The following is a 20,467-nucleotide window of genomic DNA, read 5'->3' as shown; positions in this document are numbered from 1 at the left end:
GCCCATCAAACCACCAGTCCCCTATGTCTGTGAGCACATCAGCAACCATCGAGGTGGGGAAGCCCAACACCCCTGCATTCTCCACCAGCTCCTCAAGGGGGCTCTCCACACTTCCCTCACTGTTCTTTCCCTTTTTTCCAATTAACTCCCCCTTTTTGTTTAAATTAACTATATATAAGAAAAAAAAAATTTTTTTTTGATGTTTGGAGTTTGGATCAGCCGTCTGAGGTTTCAAGAAGAGTCGCAACTATAGTTCTCCCTCCTTGTTCCCAGCACCGACGGCCCCGCCTCCCATGAGACTGAGCCTGGCAGGGAGGAGCATGGGTCTCCTGGCTGCAAGAACTTACAGATTTCGCTGATCTCAGCTGTTCCACACATTCATGTATGTTGTATGAAGTATGCCCAAAGTCAAATTGCTCTCTGGTGTCTGGTCCACGCAGTTCCTGGCTTTCTACCTACTGCCCTGGAGGAGTAACTAAAACCTACACCTCACCGCTCTGCCATCTTGCCCCACCTCCAGCTGATATTGGTTATTTTTGTCCATACTTTTTACATCAATCTCACCAGAAATATGTCAGTTTTATTCGTATTTTTGATGAACCAACTCTTGGATATGCAGATCCTCTCTATTCTATTCTCTATGTTTTTATTTCATTATTTCTATTTTAAGTCATTATTCCCTTCTTTCTACTTTCATTGAGTTTATTTTGATGTTATTTTCTTACATTCGTTAAATTGTTGCTTAACTGAAGTGTTTTAGTTTCCTAGGCTGCTCAAGCAAATACCATGAAATGCATAGGGTTTAAACAAAGGGAATTTATTCACTCTCAGTTTGAAGCTGGAAAAAAGTCCAAATCAAGGTGTCATCAAGGCAATGCTTTCCTCCCAAAGACTGTGGCGTTCTGGGGCTGGCTGCTAGTTGTTAGAAACAAGCATTATACCTAAAAAAAATGCTCACCCGGTTCCGGAGGAGAAAATAATTTATTTACAATCTTGCAAGATAGGGCGCACAGCCAGAAACGTGGTGGGCTGCTGCGTGGGAGGAAGAACATGGCAATCTTTTAATCTCCTATTCCTAATGCCCAAGTCCCTCCCCTGTTTCCCCATTGGCTGGGTACTACAGAGGTTACAGCCTATTCCAGAGAGCCAACTAGCCCATCTTTGAGATTTTGAATTGTACAGCCTATCCAAGAGAGTTCATTCAGTTTAAATTTCCTACTGGGAGTTCCTGCCTCTGATTTTACCCCATATTTCTCTACATTCCAGTAACCATGGTTACTTTTCCATATAAGGAGCTGGCGCAGATGATCTCTCTCTTCCCTTTACCACAGGGCCTGTTTAAGCTGGTTCTGCCGCCATTTTCCTTATTCCATGCTGTCTCTATGTGAATCCTAAACTTAACCCTTTCTTACACTGGTGATCTTTGGTTCTTAGATCATCACATGGCCAGGCAAATGGCAGTGTCTCCTGTCCTCTCCCTTCTCTTCCGGGTTCCATTGAATTTCACCTTCTTGCTTCCATGGCTTCCTCTCTCTCTCTCTCTCTCTCTCTCTGAATTTCACTCTGCTTATAAAGGACTCCAGTAATAGGATTAAGACCCTTCCTGACTGAGGTGGGTCACACCTTCTGAACTGAGTAACTTCATCAAAAGGTTCTACTCACCATGGGTTCCCACAGGAATGGATTAAATTTAAGAATATATTTTTCTGGAGTACATATAGCTTCAAACCACTACAACTAGTTAATTTTCAGCCTTAATTCTTTGCTACTGTAAGTTTTATGGGTATAAACTTCCTCTATATGATGCTTTAAGTGCTTCTCACCAGTTTTGATGAGTAGTATATTTTACATTATTCAGTTAAAATGTTTTCTAATTTCACTGTTTTATCTCTTTGATCCATGGGTTATTTAGAAGTCTATTTCTTAATTTCTAAAGATAGAGGGATTCTCTAGTTATCTTTTTGTTGATGACTTCTACTTCTAGCATAATTTTATTTTGGCAAGAGAATATACTCCATATGGTTTCAGTCATTTGAAAATTTATTACATATGCTTATGGCTCAGGGTATAGTCAATTTCTGTAAATGTTCCATATAATGCTTTAAAAGAATCTGGGATTTGCAGTTGTTGAGTGTATTGTTCTGTATATGTCTACCAAGTCAAGTTGATGTGTTGTTCAAATCTTGTGCATCCTCATTGACCTTTGTCTGCTTTTATTAAGTGAGTCATGTAAAAAATCTATTTTTCCTTTGTATATTTTGTGGCAATGTTATGAGGTACATTAAAACATACAGCTGTTATAGCCTCCTGGTGAATGGAAACTAATCATTATGAAGTGCTTCTCTTAATCTCTAGTAATGCTTCTTGACTTAATGTTTTTCTTTGATTTTTTTTGTTCAGTTATTAATACAGCTATATCAGCATATTTTTTTTTCATTAGTAGTTGCATGGTATATCTTTGTTCTTCCTTTTACTTTGACTCTTTATGTTGTCTTATGTTTGAAAGGTAGCCATAGTAAAGAACTATAACTAAACTTTTAAAATACAGCCTGATCCTTTTTTAACTAGAGGATTTAATCCAGCTATATGCAATGCAATTACTGAAATTTCTGAATTTAAATCTACCACCTTCTTTTGTGCTAGTTTTTCTCTGTATTATAGTTTGTCTTCTCTCTCCTTTCTTGCTTTCATGCAGATTTTTAAAATTTTTATTTTGACTTAATTTCAAACTTGCAAGACAGTTGGAAAAAGAATACAAATCCCATACAGATATCCACATATCTCCCTCAGATACCCAGATAAACCAATTTTAACATTTTCCCCCTTTGCTGTATCACTCTATTTTCCTTCCTTCCTTCCTTCCTTCTTTCTTTCCTTCCTTTTTTTGCTTTCTACCTACCTACCTACCTACCTATCCATCTATATTTTTCTGAACATTTGAGAGCAGGTTGCACACATGATATTCCTTGAACACATAATACTTCCATGTATATTTCCTATGAACAAGCACATTAACTTATGTAATCACCTTATGTACAGTTATCAAGGCTGAGAAATTTAATGTTGATGTAAAGTTTACATTCCATATTCCAATTTTTTTTCTTTCCCAATAGTGTCCTTTTGAGCCTTTTCTCCTCCACTCTTAGATCCTATCCAATATTATGTATTGCATTTAATTGTCATTATCTCTTTAGTTGCTCATTTTTGTTTTCTTTTAATTGTGGAAACATATATACAACACAAATCTTCCCACCCAGCTCCTCCCAAGCATACCATTCAGTGAGATTAATCACATTCACAATGTTACTGTACCCTTACAACCATCAAAGACTATTACTTTCTCCTCACCCCAAACAGAAGTTAATTTTGCATGATCTCCCCATTTCCTCTGCCTCCCTACCCCCAATTCTTAGTAACCTGAATTCTACTTTCTGTGTCTGAGTTTGCATATTCTCTGGTGTTTTCTTGGTGGTTACCATGAGGCTTAGATTTAACATCCTAAGTCTAGACAATCTCATTTGCTTTGATAGTATTTTTATGTCAATAGAATACACAATCAATATTCCTATACCCCTTCATCCCACACCTTTACATTGTTTCCATGTCACAAATTACATATTTATGCATTGTGTCCCAAAACATTGACATATCATGACATTTTATCCATTTGCCTTTTAGATCCTGTAGGAAGTAGAAATTGGATTTACAAATAAAAAATACAAGAGTACTGGTATTTATAAAATTTACCCATGCCGTCATCTAATTTTCTATTTCCTTTCAACCTGCAGAACTCCCCTTAGCATTTCTGGTAGGGCAGGTCTACTGGTGACAAAAACCCTCCATTTTGTTCATCTGAAATGTCTTGATCCTGTCCTTATTTTTTAAATGCAATTTTATTGAGATATACTCACAAACAATATGTTCCAGTTTGCTAATACTGCCATTTTGCAAAATACCGGAAATAGATTGGCTTTTCTAAAGGGGGTTTATTTGGTTACAAATTTATAGTCCTAAGGCCATAAAAGTGTCCAAACTAAGACATCAACAAGAGGATACATTCACTGAAGAATGCTGATGCTGTTCAGAACAACTCTGTTAGCTTGGAAGGCACAAGGCTGGCATCTGCTGGTCCTTTGCTCCCGGGTTGTGTTTCAAAATGGCTTTCTCCAAAATGTCTGTGGGCTTCTGTCTGCATCTCCAAGCATCTCCAAACATCAGCATCAGCAAGGATCTGGGACTGAGCTCTCTCTTAAGTAGTCCACTGAACTAATCAAGACCAACCCTGAATAGATGGGTTCAAATTTCCATGGAAACATCCAAGCAAAAGTTCACACCCTAATCAAAAAGATGAATAAGTCTGCCCCCACAAGATTGCATTAAAGAATATAGCTTTTTCTGGGGGATATAATGTATATAAATCAGCACACCATATAATCTATCTAAAGCATAAAATCAATGGCTCACAGTTTCATTATACAGTTGTGCATACAGGGCCACAATAAATTTTCAAACATTTTCATTACTCCAAAATAAAAAAAATATATAAAAAATAAAAAAGAGATAAAAAAGAACACCCAAACCATCCCATGCCCCTTTGCCACCCCGTATTATTTGGATATTTTTGTCATTATTTTATTTCTCATCTGCCCTCCACTGGTTAAAGGTAGTGTCATTCACCAGCTTTTCACTATCATAACATCACACTTTAAAAGCAATACAGCTCTACAGTTATCATCAAGAATCAAGTCTTTCAGATTACCATTCAACAGATTCAGTCATTTCCTTGTAGCTATTCTTATACACTAGAAACAAAAAAGGAATATCCATATAACGTATAAGAATAACTTCTAGATTGATCTCACAATGCTATTTGAGATCTCTCAGCCACTGAAGCTTTATTTTGTTTCATTTCTTCCTCTTGCCTCCTTTTGGTCAAGATGTCATTCTTAATCCCATGATGCCAGGGGTAGGCTCATCCCCAGGAGTTCTATCCCTAATTGCCAGGGAGACTTATTCCCCTGGGAGCCATGTCCACGTTAGGGGGAGGGTAGTGAGTGTATTTGCAGAGTTGGCTGACAGAGAGAAGCCACATCTGAGGAACAAAAGAGGTTCTCTGGAGGTGACTCTTAGGCATAATTATTGGGAGGCTTAGCTTCTTTTCTTTTTTTTTAAATTCAATTTTATTAAGATATATTCACCAACCATGCAATCATCCAAATTGTACAATGAATTGTTCACAGTACCATTATATAGTTTTGCATTCATCACCACAATGAATTTTTGAACATTTTCATTACTGCATAAAAAAGGAATGAGTAAAAATTAAAGTATAAAAGAACATCCAAAACAACCCATTCCCCCATCCCTCCCTATTATTCATTTACTTTTTATCCCCATTTTTCTACTCATCTATCCATACACAAGATAAAGGGAGTGTGAGCCACAAGGTTTTCACAATCACACAGTTACACAGTGTAAGCTACATAGTTACATAATCTTCTTCAGGAATCAAGTCTACTGGGTTGCAGTTCAACAGTTTCAAGTATCTCCTTCTAGTCACTCCAATGCAATAAAAACTAAAAAGGGATATCTATATAACACATAAGAATAACCTCCAGAATGTCCTCTTGACTCCATCTGAAATCTCTCAGCCACTGAAACTTTGCTTTGTTTCATTTCTCTTCACCAATTTGGTCAAGAAGGCTTTTAGTCCAACAATGCTGGGTCCAGCTTCATCCCTGGCAGTCATGTATCACATTGCCAGTGAGATGTACACCCCTGGGAGTCATGTCCCTTGTAGGAGGGGAGGGCCATGAGTTTACCTGCCAAGTTGGCTTAGAGAGAGAGGCCACATCTGAGCAACAGAAGAGGTTCTCAGGGGGTGATTTTCAGGCACAACCACAAGTAGGCTTAAGCCTCTCCTTTGTAGTAACAAGCTTCAAAAGGGCAAGCCCCAAGATTGAGGGCTCAGCCTTCTAAACTGGTAGTCCCCAATGCTTGTGAGAATATCAGGAATTCCCCAGGTGGGGAAGTTTAATATTTGAACATTTTCCCCCAGTACCTCAAGGGGGTTCCATAAATACACTTTTATTCTCTGCCCAAATTACTCCAGGGTGTATCATGGCTTCATACTAACCTGTACAAAGCAACCAGATTTCAGTCCCTATTCAAAGTTTGATGCAATTATGGTGTTTGAATAAACTGATCATCTTTTCTTTTGATCTCACACAGAAGCTGAAGTGCCAAAACACCATCAATATTGTCCTTTACAGTTTAGTCTGATTTGCCTTAGCCTAACCAAGTCCAATTCATTCATATTTCTAATTGAAGTCTGACATCCCCCTCAGCCTCTTTAACATTTACTGCATGGGGTGATGCTGACATTCACAGCTGCTGAACTCTGGCTCTGAGTTTCAGGTGTCAAACAGATACCCAAAGTTCTAGGGACCGAACAAGTTATACATAAAGAGCTCAGCATCTCAGAATTTAGAAATAGGCAATACACCTTCAGAATAGATGTAATTGCTGTAGGATCTTACAATCTAGGAACCTTTAGAATAAGGTTTCCTCTGATAACCTACGCTCTCAGGTTCAATTCTCAGAGGTTGCTCATTGTACTTGGTCCATAGCAGTGAGGCATTATAATGTTTTTCTTTTCATTTTTGGTTTGTTTCACTCAACATACTGTCCTCAATGTCCATTCATCTAGTTGCATACCTCATGTTTTCATTCCTTCTTGTAACAGCTCAATATTCCATTGTACTTATACACCACAGTTCACCACTCCATTCATCAGTCAGTGTACCCTTAAACCACCTCCAACCATTGCAAATTGTGAATACTGCCACCATAAACTCCAATATGCAAATTTCATTCATGTCCATGTTCTCAGTTCTCCCAAGTACATACCCAATAACAGGGTTGCAGGATTGCAACCCCATACTTAGCTCCCTGTGAAACCACTGCACTGTCCTCAGATGGACTGTACCATTTCAATTCCCCACCAACAGTGATTAGTACATCCTTCTCTCCACATTCTCTCCAGCACTTGTATCCCTGTTTATTTTTTTAATTCAATTTTATTGAGATATGTTCACATACCATGCAGCCATACAAAGCATACAATCAGTTGTTCACAGTACCATTATATAGTTGTGTGTTCAACACCAAAATTAATTTTTGACTTCTGTTTATTTTTTAAACAGCTTTATTCACACTCCATACATTCCCAACTAAGTAAACAATTAATAGGTCCTGGTATTATCACATAGCTATGAACTCACCACCACATTCTATATGACATTTCCATTTCTTCCACAAAGAAAGAGTAAGAAGAGAAAAAAAGAAAAAGAAAAAAAGGAGAAAAAAAGGAAAAAATAATATAAAAACAAAATAAAATACAATAAAAAGGTCAGACAACACCAATGCCAAGAATCCCATACCCCTCCCCTATCTCCCCCTCTTATAGACATTTAGCTTTAGAATATTGCTTTTGTTACAATTAATGGAAGCATATTATAATGCTACTGTTACCTTTAGACTCTAGTTTGCATTGATTGTATTTTTTCCCCAATACCATCCTATTTTCAATGCCTTGCAAAGTTGACATTCATTGGTTCTCCATCATGTAAAAATATTCTTATATTTGTACATTTAATCAAAATCATTGGCCATTCTAGGTTTCACTAAGTTATACAGTCCCAGTCTTTATCTTCTATCTTTCTTTCTGGTGTCCTACATGCCCCTAACCCTCTTTCTTCAACTGTACTCACAATCGTTGTTCAGTGTACTTACAGTATTGTGCTACTATCACCCAGTATTGTGCTGTCTGTTTCTGGATCTATACATTCAATTCTATTGAACAGTCTGTACTCCTTCAGCACCAAATGCCCAATATCTCCCCTCTTTCTATCTCCTGATATTTTCATTTCTACACTCTTCTCCAAATCTCTTTCTCCTGTCTTTTCCTATCTGTCTGTAGCACTCCATTTAGTATTTCTTGTAGAGGAGGTCTCCTGTTAATGAAATCTCTCAGTGTCTGTTTATACGTAAATATTTTAAACTCTCCCTCTTTTTTGAAAGACAGTTTTGCCAGATAAAGGATTCTCAGTTGACAGTTTTTCTCTTTCAGTATCTTGAATATATCATACCACTGCCTTGTCACATCCATGGTTTCTACTGAGAAATCTGCACTTAGTCTAATCAAGCTTCCCTTGCATGTGGTGGACTGCTTTTCTCTTGCTGCTTTCAGAATTCTCTCTTTGTCTTTGACATTTGACAATCTGATTAGTAAGTATCTTGGAGTTGGTCTATTTGGATCAATTCTCTTGGGGTATGCTGTTCTTCTTGGACCTGTAATTTTATGTCTTTCATAAGAGTTAGGGGACTTTCATTGTTTATTTCCTCTATTATTTGTTCTGCCCCTTTTCCCTTCTCTTCTCCTTCTGGGACACCTATAACACGTATATTCATTCACTTCATGCTGTCATTCTGTTCCCTAAGCCTCTGCTCATATTTTTCAAGTTTTTTTCCCTGTCTATTCTTTCATGTGTAGGATTTCAGATGTCCTGTCCCCTAGTTCCCTAACTGTTCCAGTTTGCTAATACTTCCTGGAATGCAAAACACCAGAGATGTATTGGCTTTTACAAAAGGGGGTTTATTTGGTTACATGGTTACAGTCTTAAGGCCATAAAGTGTCCAAGGTAACCCATCAGCAACCTGGTACCTTCACTGGAGGATGGCCAATGGTGTCTGGAAAACCTGTTAGCGGGGAAGGCAACTGGCTGGCATCTGCTCCAAAGTTCTGGTTTCAAAATGGCTTGCTTTCTCCCAGAATGTTCCTCTCTAGGCTGCAGATCCTCAAAAATGTCACTCTTAGTTGCACTTGGGGTATTTGTCCTCTCTCAGCTTCTCTGGAGCAAAAGTCTGCTTTCTACGGCCATCTTCAAAATGTCTCTCACCTGCAGCTCCTGTGCTTTCTTCAAAGTGTCCCTCTTGGCTGTAGCAGCTTGCTCCTTCTGTCTGATCTTATACAGTGCTCCAGTAATTTAATTCAGACCCACCCAATGAGCAGGCCAAGACACCATGGAAATTATCCAATCAGAGTCATCACCCACAGTTGAGTGGGATGCATCTCCATGGAAACACTCAAAGAATTACAATCTAACTAACACTGATAGGTCTGTCCACACAAGATTACATCAAAGATAATGGTGTTTGGGGGGACGTAATACATTCAAACCAGCACATTCCACCCCCTGGATCCCAAAATGACATTATCTTTCCATATACAAAATACATTCATCCCACAATATCACAGAAACTTAAATCATTTCAGTAACAACAGTTAAGCACAAAATTCCATCAAAATCAAATATAGGCGTCATCAGTCCTAAGGCATAATTTTCCTTTAGCTGTGGATCTGTGAACATAGAACAAGTTATGTGCTCCCAATATACAAAGGAAGGACTTTCACAGGCTAAACATTCCCACTGCCATAAGGAGAAAGTGAAAGGAAAACAGGGTTCACAGGACCAAAACAGTTCCTAAAACCTGCAGGACAAACTCCATTAGATTTCAAAGTCTGAGAGTCATTTACAGAACGATGTTGCATCCTTGGGGCTTGAGAGAGTGGGAGTCTAACCGGTCCTAAGGGCCTTTTTGGCAGCCCTTTCCTCCCCAAACGCTGGGGTGAGTTCTCCAACATATCCACACATTGGGGAGACCACCTTCTCGGCCCCACACTCCTCAAACTTCAGAAGATTCCCTTCCATCTTTGGGGCACACACTCAACCCCTTCAGAATAGTGGCGTGGCAGCCAGGCTCTCCCCATTCCCCTGGGAATGTGCTCCACCCTCTTTGGGGCTTGGGGTGGTAAAACTCTTTCAGAGCATTGAGGCAGAAGGCCCACTGCCAACCTCTGGGGCAAACTCACCCTTTCCATGCATGTGGGCCACTCCGCTCTCCCAGTCCAAGGCCTCTTGACTCCAGACCTCAACCTCCACTGTCTTTGAAGAAATTTTTCCTTCACTTTGTTCCTTGTCTGTCCCCTCCAGTTCAGACCAGCAGCAGCTCTGTCTATAAAGATCTCACAAAAATTCTGTTCGCTTCACATGAAGCACAGAGGGGTCAAAACTGTCAGACAATAGGACTTTCCACAAATCCTTTCTGCTTAACTCCGTCTCCAATCTTGGCTTGTACTGAAATGGTGGCTGGGTTTCATGTTTGGTTAAATCCTCATGTTGGGCTGTAGCTTCTGGTGATCCACCCCCTGGAAGCCTGGAGTTTTCCAAACCATCAGTTTTTGGTTTCTTTGGATCCAAGAGTTCAGTTCTAAGTTTATCTCTGTCCTGTTGCATTTTACTATAAGTTGCAAGGAGAAGCCAGGATACATCCTCCACACATAGTCTGGAGATCTCCTCAGCTAAGTATTCCAGGTTGTCGCTTTCAAATTCTTCCTTCCTTCTGACACCAAGACTCAATTTTGCCAAATTCTCTGCCACTTTAAAACAAGGATCGCCTTTCTTCCAGTTTGCAACAACACATTCATCATTTCTATTCAAGGCCTTGTCAGAAGTATCTTTAGAGTCCATATTTCCACAAACAGTCTCTTCAAAGCAGTTTAGGCCTTTTCTATTAAGCTCCTCACAATTCTTTCACAATCTTCCCCACATCCATTTAAAAAGCCATTCCAACATGTTTGGTATTTGCAAACTCAGCAGCAAAAGCACCCCACTTCTCTGGTACCAAAATCTGTTCCAGTTTGCTAATGTTGCTGGAATGCAAAACACTAGAGATGGATTGGCTTTTACTAAAGGGGGTTTATTTGGTTACACAGTTACAGTCTTAAGGCCATAAAGTGTCCAAGGTAACACATCAGCAACCTGGTACCTTCACTGGAGGATGGCCAATGGTATCTGGAAAACCTCTCTTAGCTGGGAAGGCATCTGGCTGGCATCTGCTCCAAAGTTCTGGTTTCAAAATGGCTTGCTTTCTCCCAGGATGTTCCTCTCTAGGCTGCAGATCCTCAAAAATGTCACTCTTAGTTGCTCTTGGGGCATTTGTCCTCTCTTAGCTTCTCTGGAGCAAGAGTTTGCTTTCAACGGCCATCTTCAAAATGTCTCTCATTTGCAGCTCCTGTGCTTTCTTCAAAATGTCCCTCTTGACTATAGCAGCTTGCTCCTTCTGTCTGATCTTATATAGTGCTCTAGTAATTTAATTCAGACCCACTCAATCGGTGGGCCAAGACCCCCATGGAAATTATCCAATCAGAGTCATCACCCACAGTTGGCTCCATGGGAACACTCAAAGAATTACAATCTAATTAACACTGATAGGTGTGTCCACACAAGATTACATCAAAGATAATGGTGTTTGGAGGGACATAATACATTCAAACCGGCACACTAACCCTTTCTTTTTCTCTCCAAATCTTCTGTTGTATGTCTTTGTTCTAGTTTGCTAATGCTGCGGAATGCAAAACACCAGAGATGGATTGGCTTTTATAAAAAGGGGGTTTATTTGGCTATACAGTTACAGTCTTAAGGCCATAAAGTGTCCAAGGTAACACATCAGTAATCAGGTACCTTCACTGGAGGATGGCAAATGGTGTCCGGAAAATCTCTGTTAGCTGGGAAGGCACGTGGCTGGCATCTGCTCCAAAGTTCTGGTTTCAAAATGGCTTTCTCCCAGGACGTTCCTCTCTAGCAAGCTTGCTCCTCTTCAAAACGTCACTCACAGCTGCACTGAGTTCCATCTCCTTGAGCCAGCTCATTTATATGGCTCCACTGATCAAGGCCCACCCTGAATGGGTGGGGCCATGCCTCCGTGGGAGTATATCACCAGAGTCACCACCCACAGCTGGGTGGGGCACATCTCCATGCAAACAACCTAATCCAAATGGTCCAACTTAATCCCCACTATTATGCTTGTCCCACAAGTTTGCATCAAAGAATGTGGCTTTTTCTGGGGGACATAATACATTCAAACCGGCACATTCCACCCCCTGGACCCCAGAAAAACATATTCTTTCCAAATACAAAATACATTCATCCCACAATACCACAGAAACTTAAATCATTTCAGTAACAAAAGTTAAGTACAAGATCCTATCAAAATCAATTACAGGCGTGGTGGGTCCTAAGGCATAATTCTCCTTTAGCTGTGGATCTGTGAACGCAGAACAAGTTTGTGCTTCCAATATACAAAGGAGGGACATTCATAGGATAAACATTCCCATTGCCATAAGGAAAAACAGTAAGGAAAACAGGGTTAACAGGAGCAAAACAGTTCCTAAAACCTGCAGGACAAACTCCATTAGATTTCAAAGTCTGAGAGTCATTTGCAGAACAACGTTGCATCCTTGGGGCTTGAGAGAGTGGGAGCCCAACCCTTCCCAAGGGCCTTTTTGGCAGCTGTTTCCTCTCCAAATGCTTGGGTGAGTGCTCCAACATATCCACACATTGGGGAGACCACCCTCTTGGCCCCACCCTCGTCAAACATCAGGGCAGCTCCCGGATTCCCTTCCATCTCTGGGGCACACGCTCAACCCCTTCAGAACAGTGTGGTGGCAGCCAGGCTCTCCTCAATTCCCTGGGAATGTACTCTGCCCTCTTTGGGACCTCAGATGGCAAAACTCTTCCAGAGCATCGAGGCGAAAAGCCCGCCCTCGACCTCCAGGGCAAACTCACCCTTTCCATGCATGTGGGCTGCTCCGCTCTCCCAGCCCGAGACCTCCTGACTCCAGACTTCAACCTCCATGGCTCTGTCTTTGAAGAGATTTTTCCTTTAATTTTTTCCTTGTCTGTCTCCTCCAGTCCAGACTGGCAATGGCTCTGTCTATAAAGATCTCACAAAAATTCTGTTGGCTTTGCATGAAGCACACAGGGGTCAAAGCCATTAGACAATAGGACTTTCCACAAATCCTTTCTGGATAATTCCATCTCCAATCTTGGCTTGTACTGAAATGGCAGCTGGGTTCCATGTTTGGTTACATCCTCACATTGGGCTGTAGCTTCTGGGATTCCACCCCCTGGAAGCTCATAATTTTCCAAGCCATCAGCTTCTGGTTTCTTTGAACCCAAGAGTTCAGTTCTAAGTTTATCTCTCTCTGCTCGCATTTTACTATAAGCTGCAAGAAGAAGCCAAGGTACCTCTTCCACATGTAGTCTGGAGATCTCCTCAGCTAAGTATTCCAGGTTGTCGCTTTCAAATTCTTCCTTCCATCTGACACCAGGACTCAATTTTGCCAAATTCTCTGCCACTTTAAAACAAGGATCGCCTTTCTTCCAGTTTACAACAACATATTCATCATTTCTGCTCAAGTCCTCATCAGAAGTATCTTTAGAGTCCATATTTCCATAAACAGTCTCTTTAAAGCAGTTTTGGCCTTTTCTATCAAGCTCCTCACAATTCTTCCAGAATCTTCCCCTTATCCATTTGAAAAGCCGTTCCAACATGTTTGGTATTTGCAAACTCAGCAGCAAAAGCACCCCACTTCTCTGGTACCAAAATCTGCTCTAGTTTGCTGATGCTGCGGAATGCAAAACACCAGAGATGGATGGGCTTTTATAAAAAGGGGGTTTATTTGGCTATACAGTTACAGTCTTAAGGCCATAAAGTGTCCAAGGTAACACATCAGTAATTGGGTACCTTCACTGGAGGATGGCAAATGGTGTCCGGAAAATCTCTGTTAGCTGGGAAGGCACGTGGCTGGCATCTGCTCCAAAGTTCTGGTTTCAAAATGGCTTTCTCCCAGGACGTTCCTCTCTAGCAAGCTTGCTCCTCTTCAAAACGTCACTCACAGCTGCACTGAGTTCCATCTCCTTGAGCCAGCTCATTTATATGGCTCCACTGATCAAGGCCCACCCTGAATGGGTGGGGCCATGCCTCCGTGGGAGTATATCACCAGAGTCACCACCCACAGCTGGGTGGGGCACATCTCCATGCAAACAACCTAATCCAAACGGTCCAACTTAATCCCCACTATTATGCTTGCCCCACAAGATTGCATCAAAGAATGTGGCTTTTTCTGGGGGACATAATACATTCAAACCGGCACAGTCTTCATTGTGTTTTTCATCTCTTCTGTTGTGCCTGTCATTCCTATAAATCCTGCCATTTGTTTTTTCAAGCTTATGAATCTTCCTTATGGTCACCCAGTGTCTTCTTTATATCCTTCACATTTTGTTTCAACTCATTGATTCGATTTAGAAGATTTGTTTGAACATATTTAATTAGTGGTTTGAACTCTTGAATCTCAGTTGAGGTGTTAGTTTCTTCATTTGACTGGGCCATATCTTTATGTTTCCTGGTGTAGCTCATGATTTTTTGCTGCCTAGGCATCTGATTTTCTTGATTAGTTTATTCTGCAGGTTGTTTTCTCTCTTTTGCCTGCAGTTTTCTTGTTGGTTTTCTTTGATCTCTTTCTTTTCTTTGTTTCTCTCACTGACCAGTTGCAGATTGGCTCTGCTCTCCAGTCTTCCCCCTCAAATCAGGCACCCACCGTGGCCTGCCACAGGGATGGGAATAGGTGCTGGGAACCCCAGCAATTTCACTGTGTGTGGTAATACAAATCTGCTTGCTTGCAGTAGTGCTGTTTTCTGTCAGCCAGCAAGACCTGGGTTTGTTTTAGAGCCCTGCTTTAACAATTGGGTTGTCCATATTTCTCAGCCAAAATGGAGCTGGGTTTCTCTACAAGGTATGTAGACCAGCTCCTGTGGTCCTAAGGGTCTGGGGCATCTTTTTAAAAGTGTTTCAATTCTCTTGCACCTTCCAGACTGTCTAGCAATTGGTGCTGTTCAGTAACTTAATCATCCTTAGAAGCTGCTTTGCATCCAAGCACAGACTGTGTGTACACAGGTGTACTGCAACTGTGGGATTCCTATGCCCTCACTTTGCCAGCCACCATCTGGCTCGATGTGGGACCACACCTTGGGCAGAGTCCCAGTACTCCAGCCATCTCTAAGGCAAGGAAATGGCCACCGGCTGCTGCTTCCCTCAAGGGTGGGGGAAGGGCTTTCAGACCCAGGGCTGTAAACCCAATCTCTGTCCATTTTTTCTCAATCCCTTTGTCCCTCACTGACCTGGGCCTTCAAAAGTCTTCCCCTGCCCCCCCAGGTCTTCAAACAGTGGGGGTATGCTTCACTGCTGATAGATTTTAAAGTCTGTGTCCCAGTGGGAGGGGTCCCCTCTGCTGACTCTGTGCCTTTCCCAAATTGAGACCAAGTGCACGGGAGAGGAGAGGATCAGCTGGTCCAGCATGGAAGATTCCTACCTGATACGTCTTCTCTTTCTTCAGTTCAGCATTTGCAGGGATCTTCTCCAGTCTATATCCTCCTCCAGAGTTTCAAACAATTCACAATTATCCTTTTTTTTCATTGACTCTCTGGAGGGAAGTTTTCAGTAGCTCTTTACATCACCATTTTTATGACATCAGTCCTCTCCCTCAGTTTTGAAAGACAGTTTTTTCAGATCCAGAATTCTTGGTTGGCAATTTTTTGGTTTCATCACTTTAAATATGTTAATACATTGCCTTTTTGCCTCCATGGTTTCAAATGAGAAATCAGCACTTAATTTTATTGAAACTCCCTTGTATGCAACACATTGCTTCTCTCTTGCAGTTTTCAGAATTCTCTCTTTATCTTTGGCGTTTGACAGTTTGATTATAATATGACATGTTGCGGGTATATTTGGGTTTATCCTGTTTGGAGTTTGTTGAGTATCTTGGATGTGTATATTCATGTCTTTCATTAAATTTGGGAAGCTTTCAGCCATTACTTCTCTCTGCGCTTTCTTTCTTCTCCTTTTGGGACTCCCACAATGCATTTATTGGTAAGCTTGATGGTATCACCCAGGTTCCTCAGGCTCTGTTCACTTATCTTCATTCTGTCTTCTTTCTGTTCCTCAGACTGAATGCTTTCAATTGCCTTATCTTCAAGCTCATTGGTTCTTTCTTTTGCTAGGTCCAAAATGCTGTTGAACCCCTCTAGGAATTTTAAATTTCTGTTACAGTGGTCTTCACCTCTGTTTGGTTCTTTTTCCTAATTTCCATCTCTCTATTGATATTTCCTTAATCATCATTTTTCTGATTTCTTTTAGTTCTTTGTCCATATTTTCCTTTATCTCTGTGAACATATTTAGAACCATTTTTTAAAAGTCTTTTCTAGAAAGTCCCAGGTCTGATCCTCCTCACTGATGGTTTCTAATGCTTTAATCTTCTTCTTTTCCTGGACCATCGTTTCCTGCTTCTTTATATATTTTGTTATCTTTTGTTAAAACCTGGATAGTTTGATATTTTAGTGTGTTACTATTGGAATTTAGAACCTGATGGAGCTAAAAAATGAAAAAAGAAAGAAAAGAAAAAGAAAGAGGGAAAAAAGTAAACACTTCTCCCAATCTTTGCAGATTGACCTGTGTGAGTGCTCTTCCTCAGGATTTAACCATACAATGAGTTTGAAGAATAGCTCCATGACAAAGTGTAGGGGCCTCCCTGATCCTTTCTGCACATGCCTCTTGTCTTGGGCACATATATGTGACCATGGGACCATGGGAATTCCCCCATTTATACAGATACAAATGTCATCTCTTCCCTAGGAAAGTTTCTTCAGAGTCCTGGGCACTGTACTCTATGTCCTATAGACAGCAATTCCCTGCCACAGGCAGCATGACTTGACTGTTCCCTCACAGCTTTTTGTAGGAGAGCTCTCTGAGCTGCCTTCTACATGTAGGGCAAGTTCTGGAACAACAAGTCCCTTAGGCCACCACCAGACAAACAGGGTCCGACATACATGCTCCCATTACATGTATGAGGGTTACTTTGCTCCCTTGGGAACTGGGACCTGAGGAGCATGGGCTAGTTCTGCACTGAGCTGATGGGGGATAGGGAGAATGGCCAGCCTGAGTGCCATGGTCTTTTTCTTGAGTCAGCACTTGTCCTATTACTGCAATTGTTTACCTATTTTCTGGAGCTTTTAATAAGATGTTTCTGCTGGTTCTTGCTGGTAGTTCAAAGCTTCTGTAGGGTGACAGAGCCCTGAAGTGTTTCACTCTGCCATCTTGATCAGGGTGGGGTTGGACTTATTTTTTTATTATTATTATTATTTCTCTTCTAATGTGTTTGTTATTACTGTTTTTATTCTTTTACTGGTCATTATAGTGATTACAGTACACATTTTTATCATATCAAAGACTAAAGCTAATCAATAATGTGGTAGATTGGATTATGAACACCAATTTTGACATGTACTTAATCTTAATTCACATTCCTGTGGGTGTGAACCCATTGTAAATAGGAACTTTTAAAGATGTTAATTGTAGTTAAGGGATGGCTCAACTGAATGAGGGTTGGCCTTAATACATGTTACTGTAGTCCTTTATAAACATAAGAAATTCATAGTATGAGAAAGTCATAGGGAAGAGCTGGAAGACAAAAACTGGAAATCAATGGATCCTGGAAGAGAAAGGAGAGGACATCAGCATAGGATGGGAAAGCCAAGGAAGCCAAGGATTTTGCCAGTGAGCCAGAATGCTGCCAACTCCAGGAGGAAACAAGACTGTGAGACAATTAACTCCCATTGTTTAAACCAGCCCATTGTGTGGTTTTTGTCATAGCAGCCTGGTAAACTAAGACAAGCACATTTGCTCTTTTATAAAATATATAGGGAAATTAGATCATTAGTTCTATTCAGTTCTCTTCCAGGCCCTGTGCAACTATCTTATAATTTTTATTCTTTTTTAAATCTTAAAAGGAATTATAAAAATTGTCATTATAGTTTTATAAAGTCAGTTTTTTTATATTTAACTATGTATTTACCAATTTCCCTATTCTTCACTATTCTTCCACCTTAGACTTTTCATCTGGGATCTTAAACTTTCTGCAATTTCCTCTAGTAAGAGTTGCTTCATTGCAAACTCTCTCAGCTATTTTAATATACTCCATCACTGTTCTGTGAGTTAGCTATCATTCTAGTCATTCCTTGGAGTACAATTCTTTATGTAGCTGCTTTTAAATTTTTTTCTTTTTTGATTATGTTCTGCATATTCATTATGATGTGCCTCATTGTGGTTTTCTTTTTATCTACACAGCTTGGGATAATGGACTTTTGAATCTGTATTTTAGTGTCTTATTAGTTCCAGGTAATTCTCAGCTATTATCTATTTAAATGTTGCCTTTACCTTTTTCTTTCTCCTCTCCTTCAAGGATTCCAATTAAATGTATTTTGAAGCTTTTTACTCTATTCATCTCACTTTGTTTTCTTTTCTTTTCTTTCTTTCTTTTTTTTAATCTCATTGTTGCAATCTGGATAATTTCTCCTAACCTATCTTTTAGTGTACTAGTTTGTTTTTTGACTTTGTCTAATATGCAATTAAAGCCATCCAATGAGTTTTAATTTTTGATCAAAATTTTCATTTCTAGAAATTCTACTGGTTCTTTTTATATATTCTAGCTTGTGTTTTAGTTTCTTGCTCCTGCATTTTTTCAAGTTTGTCTCTCACTTCCTTAAAAATAGTAAATATCATATCCATGTCTAGAATTCTAACATCTGAAGTCTTTGCAGGTATATATATATACTGTCTATTGTTTCTGTTGGCTCTCATCATGAAGACTTGTTTTCTTCTGTGCTGCTTATAGACTCTGAAAACCTATTTGAAACCTCGAATGAAGGTGACTTCCTTTAGAGAACATTTGTGTTGGTTTCTGCCATGTGACTGGTGTCACTATCATTTCATTTCAACCCAAATTCATGGATTAAGTTCCCTGAACTCTAGAAATAAGAATCAGGTTTGAACTCTGGCTCCATGGTTTATATTTCTCAAGTTCTTAATCACACGCTATCTGTGTGTCTTCATTTATAAAATGGAATTAATAATAGTACTTGTAGATTAGTACTTGTTGATAAAATGTGAAATGCTTAGCAAATAGTAAATGTTCAATGATCAACAGCTATCAACATTGTCACTGAAAGTGAATCTTCCCCCAATTTTCTTTGATGTCATAAAATATAAGAAATAAATAGGTAGAGTCATATACAAGCAGAGATTAAATAATCACTTTGTTTTGCTTCACTACCAAAGTAGGGAATTCAAACACTTTGCATTAGGAATCAGCAGAACATAGTATCACCAGGGCCTTGAAGCCAAAAAGAACAAGGTTTAACTCTTTTTGCATCTTAGAGCAAGCTACTTAAATCTCTTCAAGCCTTCGAGTCTTCATATCTTAAATGGAGCTGTGAGTGGCAGCTGACACTAGAAAGATAAATTAGGACAGTGTACATCAATGTGTGCTATATTGAGGAATTTGGACTTTTATTCCATATGTACTGGGAAGCCACTAAAATGCTACATAGCTTGAAAAACAATGACAGGATCAAATTTCTATCTTTAGAAGGATAAGCAACATTAGTACGTAAGATGTCCATAAGATGGACGGTGAAGAATGGAGACTACCCAGTTAGAAAATTACTACAACAATCAAAATGAGAGAAGATAATGAACATAAAAACACAATCATCAAATGCTTCACTATGAAGTTTAATATTTTCTTTTTCAGTCATTGAGTGAATGCTCTTTGAACCTAGAATAACTGCTTCCTAGGTTTGCTATTGGCTCCTAAATGTGAAAACTGTATTATTTTTATTTATATAGCATACAAATATATTAAATTCCCTTAAGATATTTCATGGAAAATGCAATCTACTTTCCTTTTGAAAGCAATATGCAAAAATTCAATTTTATTTTAACCTAAGGGTATGATAATAGTTACTTAAAGAAAGACTCTTCCACTTCCCTTTCAGAAAAGAACACCAGCCCTTTAGGGCCACAGGGTCGGGAGTGTAAACAATAATCAGCCAAGATTAAGACCTTATTGTTGGTGAAAAATTCAGAATCCTGACTTAACCAGTCTAAGAAAATGCCAGTAAGGCTTATCGGGAAAGGGTGACTTGGAATAAAGCATAAAGAATTGAGTCCCTACCCCCTCCACTACTCACCCTATCCTGCTGCCCAAACACCTTAAGTTAAGGAGTGACCAGCTCTTTGATCTCTTCCCTTTAAAAACAAACAGATCTTGTTTTGACTGCACGACTAAATTTTCTTCTTGTAACAGAGGCTTTAATTCTACATTGTTAGTTGGGTTGGGTGTTTATTATGGAAACTTAAAAAGGAAAAAAAAATTAATATATCTTACATTTTGTAATATTTTCCAATATATCTAAATTTAGATAATGGTGATCCTGACCTCATCCCCAAAGTAAAGTTTTCTTTAATAAGAGATGGTCTATGTACACAGGTGGAGTAAATTAGCTCCTGCCTCAAAGTTGCTGAGAAAATGAATTGCTTAAGAAGATTAGAGTCATTTTCTTTACTCAGAGGTATTCTTGACAACCCACACTGAAATTACACAAGATTAACTCCATTAACACCATTTCCCATTCTTTAAACTAGTAGCTTTCTAGAAAGCAGCATTTAG

This window comes from Choloepus didactylus, chromosome 8 (genome assembly GCF_015220235.1).
Source record: "Choloepus didactylus isolate mChoDid1 chromosome 8, mChoDid1.pri, whole genome shotgun sequence".
Taxonomy (NCBI): Eukaryota; Metazoa; Chordata; class Mammalia; order Pilosa; family Megalonychidae; genus Choloepus; species Choloepus didactylus.
This window is presented reverse-complemented; position numbering follows the sequence as displayed.